The 10,417-nt window shown below is 37.4% G+C and overlaps 1 non-coding gene across 1 annotated transcript; it reads left to right on the top strand.

Moving 5' to 3' along the window:
* The first annotated feature begins 10,049 nt into the window (after positions 1 to 10,049).
* On the top strand, positions 10,050 to 10,156 carry LOC121207752 (small nucleolar RNA R71). The gene has a single exon (XR_005902864.1). It is a non-coding gene; the product is annotated as a small nucleolar RNA R71 (small nucleolar RNA).
* The last annotated feature ends 261 nt before the right edge of the window (positions 10,157 to 10,417 follow it).

Genomic DNA, 10,417 nt, shown 5'->3' with positions numbered 1-10,417 from the left:
CAGCAAATGGACCTCTGCTAGATTGTACTTATAATGATGCTATGAGAATTATTGAGAGAATTGCTCAGAATGATTATCAATACCCTATCTCCAGGAGTTATTGAATTGGATGAATAACTGCACTAAGTGCTCAAGTTTCTTCTCTCACAAACATGATAAAAATATGCAAGGTACGAGTGGAGTTGCACCTATATAAGTCGCTCAGCTGACCTTTTGTTGTGAGATTTACAGTTACAAAAATAGCTATGAAGATTGTCCACAGCATGTAGAGATTGCCTGTTATATTACTAACATCCGCAACAATTCTTATGGTAATTCTTAAAACTCTAGACGCAACCAACAGTTTTGGGGAACTCAGAATGTTGGACAAAATGTTGTGATGTTCAAATATGGGAATACATCTACTCAGGGCAATTATAATCCTAGGCAAGGAAGTTACAATCAACAACAACAGAACTACAATCAACACACTCAGATGCATCCACAATAAGGCCAAACACATCCACACCAAAATCTGATGAAGCCACAACACTCTTCCATACCAAATCAACATGTTCAAGGACATCGACAACAACCGTACACTCAAGCTTCTACTTCTGACCTATTAGCAACTCTTGAGGCGTTAATGTGGGAGCATATTACTCGCACAAATGCTATTGTAGAAGGGAATTCATCTTCCATTTGAGCATTGGAGGAACAATTAGGACAACTTGCTTCAAATCTGAATACTTGACCACCAGGCTCATTACCTAGCGACACAGAGAATCCTAGTCCGATGGGGAAAGTACATTGTAAGGCTATCACTCTTAGAAGTGGTAAACAAACTAGCGAACTAATTATCGACTCTACTATAGCACCTCAAGATATGGATGGAGTGATCACTGGTGAGAAGGTTGAATCTAAAGAATTTTTCGATGCATCAGACAAAGTAGTTCTATAAATTTTAACTCATATGCTTAATGTCTGACCTTCTACACTGTTGACACAATCAAAAGTGTCGGCACAACCAGATATATCTCTACCTTTACTCTTCCCAAAAATATTCAGGAAGAATGAGTATGCCTAGTAGTATCAACAGTTCCTGGACACACTAAAGCAACTGCAAATCAACACTCCTTTAGTAGATTTTCTTGTACAATTTTCGAGTTATGAGAAATTCATGAAAGACCTCCTGTCCAAGAAGAAGAAGCTCATTGATATTGATACTATTGCACTCATAGAAGGCTGTAGTGCTACTTGAAAAACAAGTTGCCCCCTAAATTTAAAGATCCTGGGAGCTTTACCATCCTATGTTCAATTAGCAATCATTATTTAGGTAAGCCTTTATGCGACTTGGGAGTTAGCATTAACCTAATTCCACTATCTACTTTCAGAAATTTAGGAATTGGTCACATGAAATTGACTGCAGTGACATTACAACTAGTCGATCGATCCTTGGCTCAACTTGAAGAGCAAATAAAAGATGTCTTAGTTTGTGTGGATAAATTCATTTTTCTAGCTGATTTTACCATACTTGACTGCAAGGAAGACAAAGAAGTTCCCATAATCTTAGGACGACCATTTTTAGCCACTGACAAAACTCTCATTGACGTTTATAAAGGTTCACTAACCATGTGACTTAATGATGAGCAAGTCACCTTCAATATTTTTGAATCTATTCAATGCAAGGACAAAGAAGAATGTCATACTTTTGATGTGCTAAGTGATCTAATTGAGGAAGAATTCAATGACCAAAGCACAGTACTTTCTGAAAAGTTTGCAATAACATCTTATTTCGAATCCTTAGACGATTATGACAGCATGGTTGAAGCTAATAATCTTGAACTCAAGCCTAGACGGCAGATTAAATCCTTATGCCTAGTCAACAAAACAACCCTAATTTTTAAACCATCTATTGAAAAAGCTTTTACTCTGGAATTGAAACCACTACCTCCTCATCTTAAATATGTCTTTGTAAGTGATTACAATACTTTCCCAATTATTATCTCCGCAACACTAGATGTAACTCAAGAATAGAAATTGGTCCATATTCTCAAGCAACACAAATGGGCTATTGCTTGGAGTATTACCGATATTCAAGGTATTAGTCCTTCTTTTTGCATGCACAAGATCAAGTTGGAAGATGAAGGTAAACAATCTATTGAACAACAAAGAAGATTAAACAAGAAGATGAAGGAAGTTGTCAAGAAGGAAATCATAAAAATGGCTTAATGCTGGAATTATTTACCTTATTTCTGATAGCAATTGGGTAAGTCTAGTGCAATACGTGCCTAAAAAGAGTGGCATCACTTTGGTTCGCAACGATAAAGACGAATTAATTCCTACACATATTCCCAAAGGATAGCGAGTTTGTATGGATTATTGCAAATTGAATACGACCACAAAAAAGGATCACTTCCCACTTCCTTTCATCGACCAAATGTTGGATCGACTTACTGGAAAGGCCTATTATTACTTTTTAAACGACTACTATGGGTAAAATTAAATTGCTATTGCACCGGAGGATTAGAAAAAAAAAACAACCTTCACCTACCCCTTTGATACTTTCACTTTTTGCCGTATGCCTTTTGGTCTTTGCAATGCACCGACCACGTTTCAAAGGTGCATGACGGTAATATTCTCAGCTGTGATCAAAAATTATTTAGAGATTTTTTTGGATGTTTTCTCAGTCTATGGAAATGATTTTGATCATTGCGCTAATAATTTGGATAAAGTACTAAAGAGATGTGAGGACACACATCTTGTCCTGAATTGGGAAAAATATCATTTCATGGCAACTAAAGGCATTGTGTTAGGACATTGTATCTCTAGCCAAGGCATTCAAGTGGAAAAAGCTAAGGTGGAAATTATTGAAAAGTTACTTCCACCAATAAACGTAAAAGGTATTCACAATTTTTTGGGACATGCGGGGTTTTATGATGGTTTATAGAGATTTTTCAAAAATTGCAAAGCCCTTGTGCTCATTGCTGGTATAGAATTGAAAGTTCTTCTTTGACGATGCAAGTCTAGATGCCTTTATTCAATTAAAAATAAGCTAGTGGATGTACCCATTGTCATTTCACCCAGTTGGTCTCAACCTTTTGAAGTTATGTACGATGCAAGCGACTTTTCTATGAAGGGGAAAAATATCACACCATCTCTATGCTAGCAAAACTCTTAAAGAGGCACAACTTAATTATACCACTACAGAGAAAGAATTGCTGGCTGTAGTCTTTTCTTTTGACAAGTTTCGTTCCTATCTTGTCGATGCAAAGGTTACTGTATTCACTGATCATTCGGTGTTGAGATATCTCTTTGCGAAAAAGGATGCCAAACTAAGACGCTGGATATTACAGTTGCAAGAATTTCACATCGAGATAAAAGACCATAAGGGTTCAAGAATCAAGTTGCAGACGATCTGTCTCAATTGGAAGTTGGTAGCAAAGATGGAAACATACTTCAACTTGTCGACACATTCCCAGATGAGCAGTTATTTGATGTAGATGCAACTCCTTGGTATGCGAATTTTGTTAATTATCTAGTGTGTGGAAAACTCCCATTAGGTGTTACAGGCCATAAAAAAGAAAGATTTCTTTGTAGCGTAGTAAAGTATCATTGGAATAAGCCGTATTTATTCAAGGTATGCAATGACAACATCTCCGAAAGAGGAGATGCTTTCGATCCTGAAGCATTGTCATAATGCTCCTTATAGAGGTCATTTCGGTGGTATGAGAACTGCTATTAAAGTTCTCGAATCAGGATTCTATTGGCTGACATTATTCAAAGACACCCAAAATTTTGTGAATCAATGCAATAGGTGTCAGCGCGCTGATTCTATATCCGACGTAATAAAATGTGACAGTAGCCAATTATGGAGGTTAAATTATTTGATGTTTAGGGAATGGCCTTTATGGGACCATTTCTAAACTCATTTGGAAATCTTTATATATTAGTAGCTGTTGACTATGTCTCAAAGTAGGTTGAAGCTATTGCAGTCCCAAAGGATGATGCAAAGACATAAATTTTTTCATAAGCATATACTCACCCGCTTTGGCATACCAAAGACATTGATTAGTGATGAGGGCACACACTTTCATTGCAACTGATCGCATGATTCGTAACAAGTAATAAAGATTTAAAATGAAGATCAAACCTAGACTAACTATTATCATGATGAAAAGGCAAGCGCACCTATCGAACAATAGTATAGTAATGGCAAGACCGGGATATCGTACCCAATGGAACCAAAAGTACTAGTAATAACTATCTTTTTATTATTTAGCCTAAGAATAAAAGGGGTTTGTTTTAATTAACTAATTATTTAAACTAAGAACGCATAGAGAAAAGAATTGGGGAATTTCTTTTGGGAAAATCGATTGACTTGAGACAATACCTAAGGAAAAATCCACCTAGACTTTACTTGTTATTCTGGCTCCGAATTGAACGATTTATTCATTCAACTTGTTCCGTAGAGATCCCTAAGTTATGTTATTATCCTTATTCAAGACTAATAACATCTAATCCCTAGATTGAATAACAGAGACTTTTCTAATTAACACTCTAGGGTTGCATTAACTCGATCTATGGATCCCCTTATTAGGTTTCACCCTAATCCAGCAAAATATTGTCACCCTATTTCTAGGCGCGCAATCAACTCTGCTTAATTATGGAAAATGTACTCTTAGACAGGGTCTATTCCTCTTCTGAATAAGAGCGTGTCTTGAATCAATATCCTGGGATATCAAAACAAGAATTAAGAACACATAATTAAGAACAAGTTAAATATTTATCATACGATTCAGAAAATAATAACATGATTCGTCTTAGGTTTCATTCCCTTTAGGTATTTAGGGGATTTAGTTCATAACTAACTAAAAAAACATCTTAGAAGAATAAAGAATACAAAACATAAAGAAAACCCAAAACTCCTAAAGGGGAATTGAGGAGAGATCTTCAGTCTTGATGATGAATTCGGCTTCTCAGATGGATCAATCGGCTTCCTTGGGGTAATTCCTTACCCCTCTTCTCCGTCTCCTCTTTTCTCCTCCTCTAGTGCATATTTATAGGCTTTGGAATGCCTAAAAACCCTCCAAAGTGGCCTTTTCCGAATTGGACTTAACTTGGGCTCAACAGGGACACGTTCGTGTGCTACGGCCGTGTGACGTGATTACCAGGCCGTGTTCCATCCGTTAAATTGCACACGATCGTGTGGATCAATGGCCAAGCCGTGTGAATCGTGAAAGCCTTGGTCAACACCCTCGAAAGACACAGGCGTGTGAGCTGTCCGTGTGGCAAGGCTTAGGCCATGTCATCTTCTTGATTTGGTCCGTTTTGTCCCTTTTTAGCTCATTTTTGGGTCCTTTTGACTCTTGGTGCTCTCCTGAGTACAAAAAATGAAATTAAAGCATTAGAAGCATCGAATTCACCAATTCTAATGAGAAATCATCTATAAAATGCATTAAGCATGGGGTAAAAATATGTATAATTTACGGTTTATCAAATACCCCCACACTTAAGCATTTGCTTGCCCTCAAGCAAAATTCTCAATTCATAATCAGAATAAATCCTTCTCAACTTATAATCTCTATCAATAATATCTCAAATTAATCCATAGGTAATCATACATTGAGAATTTAACTAAAAGAACATAAAAGTTTCAATCATTCCAAGTTGAGCATTTTATCCCGAAAATATAAGTGTCTTCCTTCATCTAAGTAATTACCTTTAATTCAGAATATCACAGAGTTTTACATCCTCACTAAAGATTCACTCAAATCACTCGAGGTGTTTTAAGGACAATAAAGGAAGCACTCAATAGTCAATAATGGAAAGTCATTACCATAGGCTTGCATGAAAATCAAATCTCCACCACTTTAATTTTAAGATGATACATCAATCAAAAGGTCTTTAGAGGGTTGTAATGAGGCTTGGTTAGGAGGTTTGGTCACAAGCTGAAAGAAAGGGTTAGAATCGAGATTGAATTGAAAAGTTGCCTAACTAGAAACAGAGTTAATCTTCACTTGCGTACAACAGAGCTTCTCTCAGAATATGAAATTACTAATATGTATACATAGTTTTTTTTAAGAACAAGTTAAATAAATAAGAAAAACATAGCTAAACAACTTTTCCAACTCAGATCTCGACAAAAATAGGGATCAAATTAATTTGGGGGATTTCAACAATAATGGGTTAATGGTTAATATTAAGGGTAATACAATGAATGGCTTGTCAGGCTCAAGGGGGTTTACTAGGGGTTAATCGTGGAGGTAGGCTTTTCATGGCATGAGTGGGTTAATCCTAAGTGCCTTAATCATTTTGATATATCAAATCAAATGGTGTGGTCTCGACATGCATAATCAAGCAAGTTCTAGAATAACAGTTCAATACTGACGCACTCAAAGCAATAATAAAAGTGAGCATGAAAGGATGAATAGATGCTCAAAACGCTAAAAAATCTCACAACAATTATGGCTTTTTGATGTTTAGACTCGTGAATTCTAATTCAAAGAATACCTAGACTTGGGGAAACAGCCTATAATTTTAATTTCTTAAAAATCAACTTATCATGATTGATTCTCTAATGTCTTAAAGTTTAAATAACCAATGCATAAATCCCTATGTTTTAATTCAAGATATATCAATCATAATCGTAAATCAATTAAAATTTATCCTAAATATGATATGAGAGTTTTTCATGAGAACAAGGTGATTATTAATGAATACCCCCACACTTAAGATGTACAAAGATAGATGTTAGAGAATAAAAATAAGATAAGGAGAGAAGTAAAACTTCCTGTATGATGAATTCCTCAAACTTAGAGTTTTAGAGAGTAACCGGTTTGAGAGTGGAGGAGGATACTCCGGTAGTCGTAGAGGTTCATTAGGCCATAAGTCCTGCGCCAAAAGAATATTATATCTAGTGGTAGCTATGGTCGTGGTTGAGCAGGACATGGCAGTCGTGGAGAACCTTCCTCAGTGGAGTTGTAGTTCCTATGTGATGATGAGCTTAGGAGTTCTATATAACTGTGATAAAATCAGGAACTTTTAGGAGATATTAGGAAGTATAAGGATTTGAAAAAAATAACCGAAATAAAGAATAAAAATAAAATTCTAAAATCTAATAAAAATAATAGAAATAGTTTCAATGATAAGTAAAAATAGAAAATAACAAATAAATATTTCTGAACATCTTCATCGCTGGATGGTTCACGAGGCAGGACTGGCGATGAGATGTGGAGGTGCTAACAACTCTGCCGTAGAGTAACATCAATGTTGTCAAATTGTTGAAAACACTAAAGCTTGAGTCGGGTAAGATGCTTAGAGATGTTAGCATATGAAGCTGCCACATGAGCTGGACGAGAGGGTAGTGGTGGCTAAAAATAGGGATGAGGGAGTGGAGAAGGGGAGATTTCAGCTTGGGCTTTGGAAAGGAAGAAGAAAATGAACAGTGATTTGCTTAAAGACGGGAGGGCCACATGGCCTAGGGCTACGCCCGTGTACTAATGAGGGTGAGCCCGTGTGTTTCAAATTTTGCAATTTTAGGTTGTGATTGATTATTCTCCCACGCCCGTGTGTCTTGGGCGTGTGTGGTACACGGCCATATCGCACGGCCGTGCCTAGCTTTGTTCGCTTCTCCCATGCCCGTGTGTTATGGTAGCACGCCCGTGTATTGTTATCCACGGCTTAACGGCACGGGCATGTCTCACGCCCGTTTAGAAAAAATAGAATCGAGCCTTGTCCCTGGCATGCCTGTGGGTTTTCATTCCTACGCCCGTGTTCTCCTATCAAGTTCACCCACGACTATGTCGCACGGTCGTGGGGATTTATCGCACCCCGTGTTTTGGGGAAATCATTTACCCTGGTTTCACACGACCGTATCGAACGGTCGTGTTACCCTCCGTGTTGGAAACACGACCTTAAGCACAGTCGTGGTACCGGCAGTGCGGTGCTGGGAACCTGTGCTTCAAATACTCTGTTAGTGACCTAAATCTTTAAAACTTGAATTTAAAATAATTTAAAAAGGTTAGTACTCGGGTTGCCTCCCGAGAAGCGCTTATTTATAGTCTAAGCTCGACTTACCTCTCTGTTGAATGATCATGGTGGTTCGAGGAGTTCATACTCCTCATTCCTATTGTCAATTTAAAATAAGGTTTTAAACGGGTGTTGTTTACCTTAAAAGTGTCGAATTTGGGATGACTCACCTCAACCGTACCGAATGGGAAAATACTGAGTACCGTAAGAGGGATTTCCTCATTTGGTGTGGTAGTGACAATGTGAGGATCAACGACATCTAGTAAGACTGTATCGCCAACCTTAAGTTGATTAGGAGAGGTATCATGCTTTTTTTTGCGTAGTTTCGGTTTATCATGTGTTCTCGGTTTGTGTTCTCACCATTCGTCTAGCTCCTCTATCCGTAGTCTTCATTCTTCATGGACGTCTTTGTTCTCTTTGTGATAGTAGCGCACTGCCTCTGTTGTCTTGGTTCGAAGAAGTTCCTGCAAGGACGATTGAATATTAGTTTTATCATCGACAGTTTTTATAGCATTATCTTGAGTCTTAGAGGTTTTTACTGAGTCGCGTGCTTGGAGTGTTACTGCATCGTCACCTACACAAAGTGTTAGCTCTCCTGTGCCTACATTAATAATGGTTCTGGCAGTTGCTAAAAATGGTAATCCTAAAATTAAAGGTACCTCGTTATCCTCATCCATATCTAAGACAACAAAGTCTACTGGGTAAATAAATTTATCAATTTTAACAAGAATGTCTTCAATAATACCCTTAGGAAATCTAACTATTTTGTCAGCCAATTGTATGCTCATCCTAGTCTGTTTGGGTTTACTGAGACCTAGTCGTTTAAACATTTTATATGGCATAACATTTATACTTTCCCCTAAATAGCTAAAGCATTATTCACAGATAGACTACCAATTAGCAAGGAATTGTAAAACTCCCTGGATCTTTCAATTTGTTAGGTAGCTCATTCTTTAAAATAGCTGAGCAGACTGCATTGAGTTCCACATGTGATGTAGTGTCTAATTTCCTTTTATTGCTTAGAAGTTCCTTTAAGAATTTTGTTAAGTTGGGCATCTGGGAAAGAACTTCAATAAAGGGTAAGTTAATATGTAATTTCTTTAAGAGTTTGACAAACTTACCGAATTGTTCTTCTATTCTGTCTTTCGTCATTGCTTCAGGATATGGCACACGAGGTTCATGAGTTGTACTTACCTGTTTGGGATCATTATTGTTTACCTCTTCTCGTCCTTTGTTTATTGCATTGTCTTACTGTATTTCTGGCTCAGGTGCAATGAATCCTTCCTTATCTTGAGTGCTAATTGCATTGAGGTGTTCCCTCGGATTAGGTTCAGTATTATTTGGTAGGCTACCTTGTGGTCATTTGGAGATTAGTTTGGATAGCTAGCCTATTTGAGTTTTGAGTCCTTGGATCGATGCTTGTTGATTCCTAAGTGTTGTCTCGATATTGTAAAAATGAGTTTCTGACACCAAGATGAATTTAGAAAGCATCTCTTCAAGGTTTGGTTTTTTTCTCCTGTTGATAAAGTGGCTGTTGAAAACCCTGAGGATTTTGTGGCTTTTGATTTCCTTGACCACCCTAGGAGAAATTTGGGTGGTTCCTCCAACCTGCGTTATAAGTATTACTGTATGGGTTATTTTGAGATCTAAAGTTATTATTACCCATATAGTTGACTTGTTCCTCTTCAGTTGTAGGATGGAAGGATTGGTATTCTGTATGTACACCTCCTCTGCTTGAGTCACACCTTATTACTGGATGTACCTACGTAGAACCAAGAAAACTATCAATCATTTTATTGAGAGGTTCTACCTGATTAGAGAGCATGGTGACTAAATCGATGTTATATACGCCGGCTGTTTTCGTTGGCTTTGTCCTCATAACTTGCCACTAATAGTTGTTCAGTGACATCTCCTCTATGAATTCATAGGCATCTTCCGGTGTTTTATTGTTAATGGTTCTGCTAGCAGCTGCGTCAACTGTTTGTCTTGTCGAGGGGTTCACACCATTGTAGAACGTTTGAACTTGCAGCCAAAGCGGTAACCCATGGTGAGGGAACCTTCTCAGTAAGTCCTTGTATCTCTCCCATGCATCATAATGTGTTTCTAAATCCATCTGCACAAAAGAAGAGATATCATTACGCAATTTAGCCATTTTAGCCAGCGAAAAATATTTTAGTAAAAACTTCTTAGTCATTTGTTCTCAAGTAGTGATAGAACCTCATGGTAACGAGTTCAACCACTGTTTAGCTTTGTTTCTCAGTGAAAAGGGAAATAACCGAAGACAAATGGCATCATTAGAAATGCCATTGATTTTAAATGTATCTCAAAATTCAAGAAAATTCGCCAAATGCGTGTTGGGATCCTCATCCTGCAAACCATCAAACTGAACAAACTGCTGTATCATCTG

The sequence above is a fragment of the Gossypium hirsutum genome, chromosome A01, assembly GCF_007990345.1.
Source record: "Gossypium hirsutum isolate 1008001.06 chromosome A01, Gossypium_hirsutum_v2.1, whole genome shotgun sequence".
Taxonomy (NCBI): Eukaryota; Viridiplantae; Streptophyta; class Magnoliopsida; order Malvales; family Malvaceae; genus Gossypium; species Gossypium hirsutum.
Note: the sequence above shows the minus strand (reverse complement) of the source record. Positions and strands in the feature narration are given on the sequence as shown.